The 16,644-nt window shown below is 41.9% G+C and overlaps 1 long non-coding RNA gene across 1 annotated transcript in view; it reads left to right on the forward strand.

The window, feature by feature from the left end:
• LOC112945573 overlaps positions 1 to 16,644 on the forward strand; it is a 168,238-nt gene that overhangs the window by 83,742 nt on the left and 67,852 nt on the right. The window contains exon 3 of the long non-coding RNA XR_003249041.1: positions 12,876 to 12,997. This is a non-coding gene — a long non-coding RNA (uncharacterized LOC112945573). The remainder of the gene's footprint in view (positions 1 to 12,875; positions 12,998 to 16,644) is intronic.

The raw sequence follows: 16,644 nt of genomic DNA on the forward strand, positions 1-16,644 counted from the left end.
GAGTGTATCTGCATTCTTAAGCCATGCCAGATCTATCTTGCACCATTCCCCTGTGAGTGGAGTTGTGGAAGGAAGATGTGCTTGCATGGGAGCTTCGTTATGCAAGAACAGCATGGATTATTCAGAAATATCAGCAAGTCCCCTTTCCCGGAGGATTCTGGTCAGAATTAAGAGCTGCCAGATAACGCCTCAAACAAGTTATTGTGATAGTAGACAACTGTGAAGTGCCTGCAGGTATCAGCTGAAGAATCTGAAGGGTTTTAAAGATTTTGACTCGGTACCTTCTGAACACTTCAAAAAAAAGAAAAAAACCCAAACTGCCTCCTGTCTCTCAGGCTGTGAGCAAGGGCAGAGCTCATCCTTTCATTCCGGAGTCTGCTGTCTTTTCTTTGGCTTTGTTTTCCAGGTTGCAGCTTCCCCATGTCTAGACAAAGGAATGTGAAGACTCCTCAGAGGCTGCTGTTTATTCTGCTCTATAATTCAGTCACTGGTGCAGGTGGAGAGTAATACCTTTCATCATACCTCTAGTTCATAAGAGTATCCAGAGCCTAGGAAAAATMTGCTTTAGCACGTGGATATAGTGCAAGCCACCTTTGACTTACCTTTTGGCATGGTTTGTTAATACACATGAAGGAGAACTAGAGGAAAAGCAGAGGGGCCAGAGAAAGAGCGGTACAATTTTTTTTTTTTTTAATAAAAAACTCCATTAACAGATGATTCAAAAGTATGAAGTCAACCAGAAGCTGAATTTTCCTTGTGAAGAGCAGTTTCCCTTCCCAGGTTCCCAAGTAGCCAGGCTTTTTCCTCACTGATCTTCCTTGTCAGTGCTCCAGAGCACACTGAGCACTCAGTAGCTTTATTATTCCACTTCTCCTTGTGTGTAGTTCTGTGGTGTCCATGCTGCCTAGACACTTGTGGATCTTCTCGTTCAARGTCCATAAAGATGCCTAAATGCACTACCACTGCTTTGAAACAGAGCATAGCCCAAACACACATCTGGGCACTGAAAAATCTGCTACAGGAAGCTGCTTCACAACAATAATTTTGGGACTTAGTTTATTATCATTTGCTGCATCATTGTTCTCCTGCGCATTGTTGTCCTGTTAGCACTGAATTCTTCCAAGAAAAGAGATCCTTAGAAAACAGTTATTTATGTTATTATCTTGTTCAAAAATGGCCTTTTACTAGGACAAGATGAGGAATGTAGAGCTGTGACTAGGGTTGTTTTTTTTTTTTTTTTTGTAGCACTCTGTAGATTGTTTCATGAAGTTCTTTTTTAAAGTTGGATTGACAGGGGTAATACTTGATTTTTAACATACAGTTACTGAAATTCAGTGGGGTTTGCATTTGCAGCCTTCCTTATCGAATGTGTAAAGAATCTGAGCAGGTGGCCCCAACAGATGTTTTTAAYTGGGATGTGATGTCTGAGGTACACTGGCTGTAAGTCACCCTCCCAGTACTCTTCTGTGATAACCAAGAGAACGTGGCTGTAGACTGTGTGTCAAGATAAGCTGTAACTTGCAGAAAGAGGCTTTATGTATTTTTAAGCACAAATTCAAGACAAGTAGGACACTGAAGACTACCTTTACCTGTTGGCTTGTGTATTCAGCCTTTTTTATTCAAATTTATTTATTTATTTATTTATTTATTTATTTATTTATTTATTTATTTATTTATTTATTTATTTATTTGGTATCAGCTCAGCTAAATAACCAGGTGCCCCGGGACTAGTGAGGCTAATTGTCCTAATGACCAAAGTGAGCCCAGGTGGATGTACTTAGAGCTTCAGACCAGTCAGTTGGAAGCTGTTGGTGCTGAGGTTTGTGATATTCTTAGTTCTTTAGTTTCTGCTTAATGGGTGGTTTTTTTGGATAGTAGGTAAGATGGGTTGTACGGAAGAATTTTTCCTTCAAAGGAAAAGGCTTATGTGGTTACTTCAGCTTTTTGGCTTTTRTTGATACTGATATAGCCAGCACTAGGTTTCCTGTTGTGTCAGGATATATTACAGTCACAACCACCAACCAAAGTAGTACTTAAAAGAATGTAGAATTGTGCTGTGCTTTTGTTGGTTGTAGCATTAAGGTGATGGCTATACTAAGACTAACCAGGTATGTAAAATTAAACCCCTTTTTAACAGGAATTTGTTCATGGAAATAGTTTAATAGAAATATGAAAATCTTTGAGGGTTTGAGTTTTGCATAGGGAGTGGCTGGATATTACACATTTCCAGCACATTTCATCAGTATTTATTGATCACTTTTTCCCGTTCCTGGTCTACTTTTAAGGCTGTAACTGTCAGAGAAGACTTGAGCTTGCTCCCTCCATTTGCACCATTCAGAACATGGTAGATTCTGGTTGTTGACATTGTGAGTAGGATTTGGCCCATTTTACATAGATTTGATGCACCATCCTGTCCCAAGTGTCTGCTCAGGATAAAACATGTGGTATCCTCTTCCTGTTGTTATTCTGTATGCCAGTAACGTGGCAAGTAAAACTCAAGTCCTGACTTGTGTGTTGGCTAGTTGAAGGGCATAGGAAAAGGGAAGACAAACAGCAGTTAACGCTAGTCCAAAAACCTCACTTGTGTAAGGATTTGGAGTAACAAAGCCTAGCTCACTAGCCCCTCGAAGACGATGGTCCTGTGCTGTACTTCTAACTATAGCACCTTTCCTGTAACTCTGGGGTCAAATGCTGTAGCCTTCATCTTTGTTGGTAGGGAAAGATTATTCCCAAGTCAAGCAGACTCTTCCAAGAGCTAGGAATAGGTCAGCCAGTACCTGCTAGGGCTCTGTAACCACAAGAGAGTGATTCCTTCCTTTCACAGCAGCCTAGCCATGGCAATGTTGTGGGTAACCCACGCTGATGCTAAAAGCAGTATGAATTGTGTACATCTTGCACATCAGGTTCACTGTCTTATAAATGAAGARGATTTTTTTTTCTCTTTCTCCTTCCTTTGAAGTTTTAAAGCAGAACTTGCTGCTGACCCACTTTTGCTAACAGTTCTCTTAACTAACCCCTGTACTCACTTTTCTTTCTTTTTTTTTCTTTTTTCTTTTTTTTTTTCCCCCTCCCCTCTCTCTTCCACCCACTGTCTGTCTAGCCTGGTTTAAAATTTTATATATGTACTTTTAAAAAATTGATTAGTTGGAGAGCTGCCCGTTCTTCTGCACTGTATAATAAGGATTTAAAAACTGCACACTGAATTCTGTATAGTGTAATTAAAACTGACCCAGATTTGGACCTGAGAACACCAGGACTTAGCCAAACTTGCCATGAGCTGAGTTCTGATGGCAGATGGGAGCTAATGAGGACACACTGCACTCCAGAATTTCCCAGCTGCTTGGCCCCTTTTTGTACAAACAAGGTTTTGGAGTGAAGTCCCAATCCCAAGAGCATGTTCAAGCAAATGTACTGCACCCAGCGTTTTGGGAAACAAGGCAGCGCTGTCAGCCTGTTTCGGGAACAAAATATTAAGGTGTTATTTCCAAAGGGCTTTTGCTGTGTATTCCAGCGTTAAGCATATGCTGTCTCCCAGCTCCTGTTTTATCCTCGATTGAATGGCATCATGTGTTTCAGATCATGCTTGAATATCCTCTCCCTGAATCCTCTAGGGAGGTTTTCACCTTTATTAAATAGAGTGCTAAAATCCCACAGTGCTGGGTCTCCCTTGGACCTAGGGTCTCTTCCATGAATTCCCTGTCCTGGGACTACTGAGGCAGATGTAATTGAATCACTTTGAAGCAGCTGTAGCTGGCATGTGGGCTCTCAGATTGCTAGCACCTGCTTAATGGTTTTTGTGTGTGTGTTTTTCCTCCCCACACACACCCTTTTTTTTTCTGCTTCTAGGGAGCGGGTGGTTAAGGAGGGTTACTCACTAGAGTGAAAATTAGCAAAACTAGAGTGCAAAACTAGCATTGCTCTTAGAGCGGGTAAAGCTCTCTATCCTGTTCTGCCTCCTCACTAGCATTACTGCTGCCTGTGACCAACGCTGCTGGTCTGTGCTTCTCCTCCAACTGCCTCCCTCCCTGTCAAGCAAACGCACTGCCAGTGCAGACCATCTTCATAAGCTGCAAGCCTTAATCATGCTCAGGTGCTCAGAATGGCTCTGCCCTCCTTCGAAAATTGGGCAGCCCATGGCTCGCTCTGTCAGGTGCTGGATTTATCTGCTGCTCCAGCAGTCTTGCTGGCCCAGTGAGGTTGCTGCTAGCATCTAAAAAAGGACCCAGCGATCCTGGGATGTTCTGTTCTCTTTCTCTAGTGTAAAGTACAGTGATATCAGTCATTGTGTTGCTGCTGCAATCTAAGTTTTAATGGAGCAAGATTTCAAAAAGGGAGTTACTTGGTTGCCTTCCAGATCGTGTGATCTATCATAATCAAAGTTCAAATTAAACACAATGGTGCACTTGGTCAAATACAGTAACAACACAGTGGTGTGGTTTTCAGTCTAATATTATAAGAAGGCATATTAAAACATTAATTTTTTAATATCTCCCTCCACTGACTTGGTTTTACTTGGTACATGACTTTTAAGTTCCACACACTCTTTTCCTGAGGTCTCTACATAGCTCTGCCCTAGAGATAGGGATTGTATCTGGATTCATAACTGGCTACTTGGCCCCCTGTTCATACCACACATCTCCTCGTGCTGCCTTCTTAGGCTTCTTTAGCTTCAGTTTTGCAGAGAAGAGTTTTTCACTATATCTTAAAAGCTCCCATCCCATTGCAGGATGCAGATGTTGAATAAGGGTATATTTTCTAACACAAGTGTAATTATGATCTCTTATTTTGTTTCTTGGGCTATAAATGTTTGGGAAGGCTTCTCCATGGCCAAAATTCCTGAAATAGCCTGTTACACAGAATYGCAGAATATGTGAGGTTGGAAGGGACCTCTAGAGATCATCTCCGAAGTGTCTGCACAGCCGTCCGAAGTGTCTGCCACTCCACCCAGCTTGGTATCGTCTGCAGACTGGCTCAGGGTGTGCTTTGTCCCCTTGTCCATGTCATTGATGAACATGCTGAACAGCACTGGGCCCAGTCCTGACCTCTGTGGGACACCTCTGGCCACCGACCTCCCTCTAGACTCGGCCCCATTTATCATCCTCACCTGAGCTCTGACATCCTGCCAGTTCCCAATCCACCTCATTGGTTACTCATCTAACTCACACTTCCAGAGCTTCCCCATGAGGATGTCATGAGAGATGGTGTTGAAAGCCGAAGTCAAGGTAGATAACATCCATGGCTCTCCCCTCATCCAGCCAGTCGTCCCATCATAGAAGGCTATGAGGTTCGTCAGACATGACTTCCCCTTGGTGAATCCATACTGACTACTCCTCAGCACCTTCTTCTCCTTCGTATGCCTGGAGATTCTCTCTAGGATGAACCGCTCCATCATCTTTCCAGGGATAGAGGTGAGGCTGACCGGCCTGTAGTTGCCTGGCTCCTCCCTCTTGCCCTTTATGAAGAGTGGACAGATGTTGGCTCTCTTCCAGTCCTYGGGCACCTCCCCTGCTCTCCAGGACCTCTCGAAGATGATGGAGAGYGGCTGAGCAATAACTCCTGCCAGTTCGCTCAGCACTCTTGGGTGCATCCCACCCAGGCCCATAGATCTATGGGCATCCACTTTGCCTAAATAATCCCTAGCCCAATCCTCCTYGAGCRGTGAAAAGTCTTCCTCTCTCCCAGTTGTTTCTTTTGTGTCTGGGCTCTGTAGGTCATTGGCAGTAGCAGTAAAGACAGAAGCAAAGAAGGCATTCAGTAACTCCACCTTCTCTGTGTCTTCCATCACTAAGGCAGTGGGTCCACGTTTTCCCTAGTCTTTCTGTTGCTGCTATTGTATTTGCAGAAGCCCTTCCTGTTGTACCTGACATGTCTTGCTAACTCTAATTCTAAACGGTCCTTGGCCTTCCTAGTTGCATCCATGCATTCCTTGACAATGTTCCTACATTGTTCCCATGTGGTCTGGTCCTCCGTCCCCTTCCCTCCCCTCCCCTGAGTTTACCCAAGAGCTCCTTGCCTGTCCATGCAGATTTCCTACCCTGCTTTGACTTCTTTCTTGTAGGAACATGCCAATCCTGAGCTTGGAGAAAGTAGTGCTTGAATATTAGCCGACTTTCCTGGACCCCCTTTCCTTCTATGGCCCTGGCCCAGGGGATTCCTCCAARACGTCAAAGTTGGCTCTCCTGAAGTCCAGGAYTGCAATCCTACTTGATGCCCAGCTTCCTCATGAATTCCAACATCTCATGGCGAATTCCAACGTCTCATGATCACTGCAGCCCAGACTGCCCTCTCATACTTCCAATGAGACCATCTCTCTTAGTATCAGGTCTAGSAGGGTCCCTCCCCTTGTTGGCTCATCTCCTACCTGTATCAAGGAGTTATCTGCAATGTTCTGCAGGAACCTCCTGGACTGTCTATTCCTGGCTGTGTGATTATCTCAGCAGACATCAGGGTGGTTGAAGTCCCCCATGAGGCCTGTGATGGGGAGGCTTCTTGCAGCTGCCTGTAGAAGCCTCATCCACTTCCTCTTCCTGGTCAGGAGGCCTGTAGTAAATTCCCACAACAGTGTCACCCCTGTTGGCATGTCCCTTAGTCCTCACCCACAGGCTCTCGACCCGCATAMCATCCTCCGCTATGCTGAGCTCCATACATTACAGTTGCTCTTTGATGTAAAGAGCAGCTCTGCCACCTCTCCATCCTGAAGGGCCTGTCCTTCCTGAAAAGCCTGATGCCCTCCATGGCCACCTTCCTGTCATGAGCTGTCCCACCATGCAGTTCCAGTGCAATTCCAGTGAYTCTTGCAGTCCATTGGATGTTGCTACATAATTCTAGGGCACAGAGGTCCTCGTCCTCAGTGGGTGTACACGTCTCCTTCAAAAACTTTAATTGCTGCTGTTGTCATTGTTGCAATTTAAAGTTGGTCCTATAAAGAGTTCCAGAGAACCATAAAGCTGTTTATTTCTCTATTCCATATCTTCTGTAATTTGCCTGTAGATGTTTGTAATGCAGGCAAAATCTTCATTTCCTTCATTTCCATTCCTGTGGAATGTTCCACAGCTTCTCCAGGTGGTGTGCTGATCCACAGCCCTTCGTTTGGTCAAGCTGAGGCACTTGAAGGGTTTAGTGGGATTTTTTTTCAAAGGAAGTGAAATGCCCCATGAAATCATTGAKTTTTTTTTTATGTTCAGTATGTTTCTACTATTTCAAGGAATGTAGAATAGAGCAGATGTTCCCCAGGACTGTTTTTCCCCTTTGCAGTTGCGGTTCCCTCGTTAAGCTGCATTAAGTGTCCTTACATACAAAGAATAAAAGATAGTTCAGCAGAATGTATGTAAAACTGACTCACTTAAAAATTTTTCATGGTTGTTGAATGGTGTTAAAAAGAAAGATGAAAACCAGAGAACTGCTTGCTCCAGAATCCTCTCTACAAATCTAGCAGATCAGTGGTGCTACTTTGCTACTTGATTTTTTTTCTCTTGTCCTGTTATAGGGATTTGTTTTTGTTCTTGTTTTCTACTTTTTTTTTTTTTTTTTTTTTTTCTTTCCCACTTTCCTGTTTCACTACCTTTTCCAGTCAGTCTCACCAAATCCCTACCAGGAAAAATACAAAAATACACAGTGCTGATAACATTTTTTTCACTCGTTGTAACCTGAAGAGCTGCAACTACAGCTTCTAGCTACAGAGTCAAGTGTTGGCCAACAAATTTAAGAAAGGAAGTTGGTAAGGCTTATATTAAGAAATGCCTATGGACAATGGCTCTTGGTTTTTAGGGGTATTGTGAAAGAAACACCTCAACTCTCASCTATTTGTTATGAAGACAATAGGCAATGAAATGTGCAATATTCCTCTCTCTGAGTTTCTTATCTATTGCAGATGGGTACCCAGGATCTTTGTTGACTTTGGTAGGAAAAAGGGAATAAGGAATAAGGGCAATGGAGTGTTCTTGAGAGTGCAAGTGYATATAAAGGGCAATAGCAAATCAGAAAGTGTTGTTTGTATGCAAGAATGTTTTAATGAAAAACAAGCAAAGAGCAAGTATGATGGTGTCTATCCTTGGATTCCTTGGTGCCATTTGTAACCAGTCAGGACAAGAAAGCATCTGCCAATATTATGGTTGTCTTGGCAGTAATGCTAGTTTAAGGTCAATAATTACTGCTGGGTGACATATTCCGTATTTTCTTCTTGTACTTAAAGATTACTTTAGAAATATGAAAGTTAAGTAATTATGAATTCTAACCTACAAAAAGTACTAGAATCTAACAGTATTTATGTTCTTATAAAGTCTTTTTTGGCATAAGTGAAGTTTTATGCATAAATATTTTAAAGCCTGCTAACATCCTCACTGTGTGAGTTGTGAATTATATTCTGTTTATAGTGGYGAACTATCCTTCTATGCATTTGATTTTAAGATACCTGTTTAGAGACTCTGTACCTGTTCTTTACTTGGATACAGGTAACTGATCCGTATTACATGAAGTTCGCGAGCTTTTTGTCCATCTTGAGTAGAATGCTTCTGAAACTAAGGTCTGTTCCTGACTAGGACAGGAGGGTGATGGAAAGGAAAACGAGGGAGGTTAATAAATGGATAGTGAAGTGGGATTATAGAGGATTGAACATGGAGATTAGAACCATTTCCAACATAGTTTATAATCCCTGTCACTCTGCTCCAGTTCTGTGTAGTGGCTTCCTCGTAGCACCATCCTGAAAGGAGTTGTTGGGTGTTTGCAAAAGGACCGCTTGACTTGTCACTTATTGGCAAATGTGTCTGCAGCCTTGACAGAGGCCTTAGAGGTTAGATGGATGATGGAGACAAGATTTTTCTGTCAGTCATGCAGTCGGTCCCTCTGGAAGTGCCTTAAAATATGTTGACAAAATATATTTGGAAAACTTGCAGTGCTGTGTCTGATCTCTGAAAGATGATTCTGTTTTCTGGGCTTGTCACTCCATTGCTGAATCTGTACACGTACAAAGTCAAATTATCAGTGAACAATTTAACGCTATAGCAAATATAAAAGATACTATGTCATGCGTACAACTGACAAATCAAACTGTGTAGGACAAACTAATACCAAATACAGAGGGCAAAGTGCTGTGGAAAAGGAGATCTGTTCTTTAATCTTGTAGAATATTTTTGAGAAGAAATCCCACACRGTTCTTTCAATTTTGTCAGCTGAGCACTTCCATGAGCCTGAGTTGGTGCCCTTGTTCCTGGGCCCTTCCTGCAGCTCCAGGCACTTCTCCCAAGGCTCAGTGCTTGGCAATTAGGCAGAAGGCCCCACCAAATTATATTTTATTGCGGGATGCRTGTAATCAAGAATTTGGTTACATCCTGAGCAACCTGTTTAACCTAATGAGAGGGAATGGCAAAGGGTGTTGCTCAGCCAGGACAGCAGTGCCAACATCTCTGCTTAACTGGGATGCATTTGGCCAGCATCAGCCATTGAGTGGTTTTTAAGCAGGTGTTTAATTCATGTGGAAATCTAAACTCTGGCCTTTTAATGCAGAAGTTGCCAAATAAAGATTAACAGGAAGAGGGGGGGAAAAAAAAAGTCTAGTGCAGCACAAATAATTTTTTTCTTTTTGTATTTATTCGCATAATCTCTCCCTTAATTTTATTTTGGAAGCTTGGGGGAGGTGCCTTTCTCTTCTTAATTGAGAAAAGTCCATTAAATAGAACAGTGGTTTGTCGAACAAGGTGTCCTAATTAAAATTACCCTGCGATTTGAAGCCGGGGAGGGGGGAGTATCTACTTATATGTAGCTAAATTTGACCTGAAGGCCATCCAAATCTGGAAATTTGCTAGACTTTTGGTTATGGTTAGTGCAGCGAGCTAATGGGAGCGGGGAGGCTCGAGCTCAGCTCTGCTGCGCGCGGCSCACCCCGTTCCTGACGGGCCTGCGYGCGCTCCTGCTGACTCTGCTAGGCGGGAGCGCGCGGGCCTGCGTGCGGAGCGTGTTCTGGCGACACGGCTGGGGAGATTTTACCAGGCCCAGGTGTGAAAATGCCCTGTTTGTGCCCTAGCTAGCAGGCCTTACAACGCTGCTGAGGGAGAACCGCGTTGAAGATGGTGTATCGAATCGGAGGGAATGTTTGAAAGACTTTAACAGGAGTTAAAGTCTCCTTCAGGAATACTCTTTGTGTTTGATGGGGAATTCGTAGTGTCTTTAACTTGACAGAACTGCTCAAGGTGCAGCCTGGACCTCTCTGTTGCTCTCTGTACCTCTGTTTCTCCTCACGTTCTAGACAGAGTGGAAAGGGAGGCAGTTTCCAAATCCATTTCAGGTTGGTCTGAATGGGCTGCTGTTAGATTCAACAGCAGAACTACCACAGTCCGGTTTTTAGTCAAAAGAGAATCGCACTGCTATTCCTTTTGACAATCCCACCYATAATGTCTAATAGCACATGTAATGAAACTGGTATGTGTGAAAAAGTGGAAGTTCATAAATGCCAGAATTTAATTAGATACAAGGGGGGCTACTTTTTGCTCAGCTCTTCTGCTTGCACTAACTTTACACTTCCATAACCCAGCTTCAATGGAGAATATATCAACAGAAAAGAAGAAAAGGAAGAATCTAACAAATGATTTGCTTAGCCTACTTTTAGCTCCAAAAAGGACCGTTAAAGCAAAGATAAAATTTGAGGCTAATGTTGTGGTATTATGCTTTTAAGTCTACCAAGAACACTGGAATTAAAATATCTTGAAGAATTGACATTATTTAAAATTCTTAGATTCTCATTTTTTTTAATGACCATTAAAATGGATTTAGGTACTGCTGTAACCTTGAGAAAATCTAACAAATGTAATTAAATATTTTTGATGATGTGCCAATGATATGGTAGTAATTAGATATTAAGAGCAGGTATTTACTAAAACATCTTGTACGTATTGACATGCTCAAGTATATGTGTGTATGTAGGTCTTCCAGTGGACATTAATTTTATTGGAAGAATTTTATTGGAAGAAAAGAATTTTGGAAAAGAATTTTATTGGAAGAATTTTATTGGAAGAAATATTCTAGGGCAAGAATAGACGCATGACTGGGTTGTGCTATGTTATCAAAGAAGCATCTTATAGGCAGTGGAAGAGAAACAGGAACCTCCTGTTGGGAAACCAGCTGAACAATTGTATGAGGGTCACATAACTCAAATGTGTAAAGAATTGTGTAATAACCTATGTAGTTGCCCATGATTGATATAGTAACTGTAGCCATCCTCAGAGAGTAYATAAGACTGCAGTGAAAACAATTAGCCATGTTGGGTGCCATTGCTTCAGCATCACATATGCTCTCATGTAATGCYACATATGTAGGTATTATTTTATTGCCATCAAAGGAAATAAGMCACCTGTGTTTATATCTGGTAAGATATTCTGTTTTGGGGCCTGGTTGTGACTTGGATAGAAAAAGTCTGACTGCAGACTGAAATGACTGGTATTGGCTGTTATCTGATGAAAATGGATGAAGATCAGGTGTCCACACTGGTTCTTTTAGTTCTGTCCGTGACTGGCATTTCCAGAGATGCTGAATCATCTATGGGTGTGATCTGGCTAGTGGAAGTTGTTCACAAGTGTCTCCTTTCTCCTGAAGCAATTGCAGATAATGGAGTTGAGTGATTATTTACTGCCATGGGATTCCTGTCAGGTAGGAAGTTAAGTGTTCCCATTCAGCTACCTGGTGCAAGCAGGCTAAGGGAAGAGACTTGGACTGCTGTGTCTTCAGTATTCTGCTAKATCCCACTGCTTCCTGTACAGCTGTTAGGGTAGGGTGACTTTAGAGGTGGTGGTGGTGAACTTGAGTCAGGCAGAAATTTATGCTTATGTGCTATAAAAAATAGGCAAATGAAATAGTGTATCTATAAAGGTGCGAAAGAAAGATTCCTGTTCTTGATTTGAAAATTTGTTTTCGCGAGTCCTTGAGGGATTTAAGGGAGCTTTTGGATGCCCTGGTAACAGCATTCGTTAATCATGTGCCTTATTGTGTGCCTTTGGCAAGAAAGCTCAGTCCTTTCCTTCTGAATGTGGGATCTTTTCCATGGCCTCTGGGAAGCGTTGCCGCAGTGTCCGTCACTTGAGGCTTTGTCAGCCTGCCCACTGGAACCTGCCCCTGGAGCGGGTTGTGGAAGTATGCCGTGAAGTTGAGCCCTTTTTCATCCAAAGCAGACTGTGTCCTGTTTGACCTGCAGGGCCCTTCAGTTTAATTTTGACTAGTGTGAGAGGAATGTACTAGTGTACATTCCTTTTGTATCCATAAAACCATGATTGGTTTGGTTTCCAGGCGTGTGATAGCAATCCTCCCATGTCACATCAAGGCTGGTCAAGACATCTCAAGGTGAGATTCCATAGCTGCCTAACAGACTCGACATACATCCCTGCTGATATATTTCCTGTAGAAAAAAAAAAGTGTAGTTATGAATGTTTGATTCTTCTTCCTCTCCATTCCTGCACTTCTCTATTGAGACTTTTGAAAAAGTATTTTTCCTTGATCTGTCCCACTGAGTCCAAGCCACTGAGTATGAGGTTGGGAAGGGGAATTGTAAGAAATGAGGCTAATAGCTCCAGTACCTGGGCAGTGACGAATGGCAGGCCGCCCTGCTTAGCTGGCTTTCCCATGGACATGGGCACATTTGAGGATGCACGAGGACATGCAATATGCAGCCTCAAAACACCTTTTGTTGTTGTTTTGTTGTTGGTGGTGGGGGTTTGGGTTTTTTTTTTGTTTTTGTTTTTTGTTTTTTAGTAAAGCTTTTTGGGGAAAGAACTCCTTGCGGGTGTATTGTGCTTTCAATTGGGCCTGTATGGGGGTCTCTTTTAAAAGCCAACTGTTTTGAAAGATTTTGCTGCTTCTGAGATGTTCAAGATCCTTTTCTCCTCCTCTTTTAGGGAATTAGAGGGCTTGACACATCCTTTACATCCTGCATTTACTCTGACCACAGTCCTTCCCTGCTCTCACAGGAGGAGCTCAGCCCGGCTTCCCTTCCTGTTGATTCCCAGTCAGCTACATGGTAAGTTTTCATGAWCTCTGTACTTGTTGCCACGAGGTAATATTCTGGCAGACTCTCTCTAAAACCCATTAGCACTGGGCATTGAGGGCAGAGCGCTTCGTGTCCATCAAAGATCATTCAGTCGTATTCCAGGCTGACAGTAAGGAAAGGAAGATAGTATTGAATTAGCATCGGAGCTGAACTTCAGCATAGATTGTTATAGGAATAAAATATGAAGTAAAATATGTGGCGGAATTAAATCCATCAGTTCTAATAAAGGAAATAGAAGAAAGCAAAGAAATCTGGGACCCTTAAATCCCATTAACCAGGCCAGAGAGAGAATGTGTTAAAAGGGAACTGCACTGTATCTTTTTTTCATTGTTTGATGAAATAATCTTTTTCACCCTTTAAGTGGTGTGTTTAAAAATCCTGGTATTTCTGAAACAAAGAGAATATACAGCCACCGAGCTAGCTGGTTTTTATACCTTCCTTTTCTGAGTATTGTCCTTCAGTACAATACAGAGCCATTTCTTTGTTCTCACAAGCTAGCAGTTAAATTGTATGTAAATGTATGCAAATTAGATGCTGTCTAATAAAGAGAGTCATTAGATGGAAGAAATATTTAGTTTGGGGGGGGAAGAAAGAAAAGAAAGCAGGTGTATTTTGCAATAGAAAACGTAAGATTGCAAAAATCCCTCAAACTTTGGGTGACGGTTTTTTCTTTTTTTCTTTTCTTTTTTTTTTTTTTTTTTAATAAAGCCATTAAATATTTTCTAAAAGACTTGCCCTACTCTTGGTCCTTCCTTTTGTGTCTTTTTCTATGTATATGTATGTACACTGTTGTCATCTTTTGTAAAACTCACGTTGGCTGTTTTATATATACATACTTGAACAGACATGTAAATATTGTATTCATAAATATTGTTTATGATTTCTTTATGCATATAGCTCTGAATTCACACACATGTACTTCATATTAAGGTGTGTTTTTGCTTACTGAGTATATAAGTGTGTAACACATGATAAATTTTATTTTCGTGGAGTAATTTATTCATCATACACTGCGACTGGATACATTCTGCTCACTAAATCATCTCTCTCTRTTTGTTTTAGCTGCTCCTCCCAAACAATCTTAAAGCATTTTTTGCATTTTATTTATTCATGAAATCTCAATGCCAGAATGCCTTTTTTTTTTTTTTTCCCCTGGAATTTTCTATCAAGTAATCCCTTTTTGAGGTATAGACCAGATTCAGTCCTAAAACAGCAGTGACCTTTYTAAGCATAAAGAAGCTTTAACTGCTAGATATCAGAGCACTAAAATGCCAAAAATGTGAAGCTTTATGCCATCAAAACCTGGTGAATCCAAACTTGTGAATGGGCTACTGCATGTATTCACACTCTGAAAGATTTAAAATTGATAAAAAACCTATATTCTTGTTACTTTTGAGGTCATTAATTAATATTAAGATCCTCTTTTAATATTCTTTATAATTTCTCTATCCTAGAGACTGTATTCCTGGTCGAGCAACTTTTCTGTTTGGGTGAATTAATAAACATAGGTGACCTTGTGCAGCTGTTAAGGAGTCATTATTATATTTTGTTTCTGTTGTTTGGTTATCTTGGCTGAGGCAGGTGTGTCAATAGTTCTACTTTGACAGGCATATTTTTTTTCATGGCAGTTTTGTGAGTCTGGAACTCTAAAGACATATATGTATATGTGTATAAAAGATATGTATATAAAAATAATGTTGTTTAAATATTTACATATAAAGCCAAGGGATTGGCTCCCTTCCCAGAATTACTGGAACTACCTTCCCCAGGAACATTTGGATTTGAATAATCTCTACAGCAACACTTTTCTTCTGAAACTAAACAACTCGTGAAACGAGTGACTGGCTCTGCACCCTTTGCTGTTCATACGGCTCGCGGTGGTGGAGAGGCTCTTCGCCTGGGCATTAGATTTCCATGTGATTTGGCTAAGATTCTTGCTTATTGGTGTCTCCCTCCAGAGCTTTTCATTGGTAGATTTTATGGGAGAACATTCACGAGAGCAGCTGTAGCGCAGGGGGGATGGTTTTAACCCCGTTCTAGGGCAGGCCCATGGAGCGGGTCCTGTCTGGCCTGTGCGCAGCCCAGAGGCAGCCCGTTCCCTTCAGGTGCCAGATGGACAGGGCACTCAGGACAAGGTGACCTCCTGCTCGCCCAACATCTGCCTGAGCAGGCAGCAGGGAAGCTGTGCCCTGTGCGTGCTTCCCGGTGGGAAAGGTAGGCAAGGTCGCTGTATGGAGCTGCTGGAGGGTTCCCGGGGGATGTTGCATCTATTTCTGAGGGTGTTGTAGGTGATGGATGGTGAGGCTTCCTCTGTAGGGCATGTGGGGAGGACAAGGAGAGCCGAAGGTAGAGTATGAGGATGCCAGAAAGAAAGATGAAGGTTAATAAAATGAGGAGAAACGCAGGCAATGTTGGAGTATTATGGTGGGTGGCAGGGATGAAGCAGCACTATTAAACAGAAAAAGAYTGTGGTTTGCCTGCTCAGCTAGGGCCCTTCTAGGCCATCTGCTGCCAAATGTCCTATGAGAGCTGAGTCTCTAATGATTTAAAGATTGAAGTTGATAGTTGAAAACAGGTTGCAACCTAGCTAGGCATAACTTTGTAGTCCTTTAGGTTCCAGGAGGTGTTTTTTTTTTGTTTGTTTGTTTGTTTGTTTTTTTAAGCCTGAAATCCTATTTGGGGGATTTGCAGTGGAGCTGAAAAAAATGTTCACAGCCAGGGAAAGAACTTTGCTCTCCCAAATGTGTGTCTTTAAGTAGGATGTCAAACACGCAGGCAGACCAGAATCAGGTGAATGATGTTCACATGGAGTAGGAATGATTCAGGCCCAGGAGCAGGAGTCTGATTAATTCCTTGTTCCTCATCAGACTTCCTGTGGCCTGGGGTAATTCCTCAGGACAGGCAGACACTGCAATGGCCAAACACWTTTGAGGGATGATGCATTAATATCTTTCCCCACCTCGTCCATGAAGATAATACTTCTTTCCTATTTTAGACATATATTGAAAGGATATATATTTTTATATATAAAAGGATGTGAAGTGTCTACATTCCATGTCTGTATAGCAAATCCAAAATCAGTACTTAAACTACACTGGAAGTAACATACTGAATTGGATCTGGTGCTTCTAGTCAGATATCTTCCTGATAAGTGTCTTCAGCTACAGCAGAAGAAATCTAAGGTGTAATCGTGGAACAACCAATACTTTTGTTGGTGAACTGAAAATAAATGAGAATATTGTAACTTGTCTTTCTCAGGAGTTTGTGCATCTTTAAAAAAATAGTTTTAAGAAATAAATTATGCTGCTCTAAACTGATCCTAGAGCTAACGAACAAGCGTCAGGACTAGCAGCTTTTGCTATTACCTACTGCTTATTATTGTTATTATTATTATTTCTTTTTAATTATGCAAAGTGCTAATCAGTTTGATTATGCACAGTGCTAATCAGGTTAATTATGCAAAGTGCTAATCAGTTGTTCTCTAAGCACACAAGGAGAGCAGAGGTGCTGGCAGTGAATGGTGGTTCTAGATGGGGGTGGTCATGGCAGTCATTCCTTGCTAAGAGAGGAGTAGGTGAGATGACAGGGGGGGTTGCTTCCCTTAAAAAAAAAAAAAA

Source organism: Nothoprocta perdicaria, unplaced genomic scaffold, assembly GCF_003342845.1.
Source record: "Nothoprocta perdicaria isolate Ctin4 unplaced genomic scaffold, notPer1 scaffold_193, whole genome shotgun sequence".
Taxonomy (NCBI): Eukaryota; Metazoa; Chordata; class Aves; order Tinamiformes; family Tinamidae; genus Nothoprocta; species Nothoprocta perdicaria.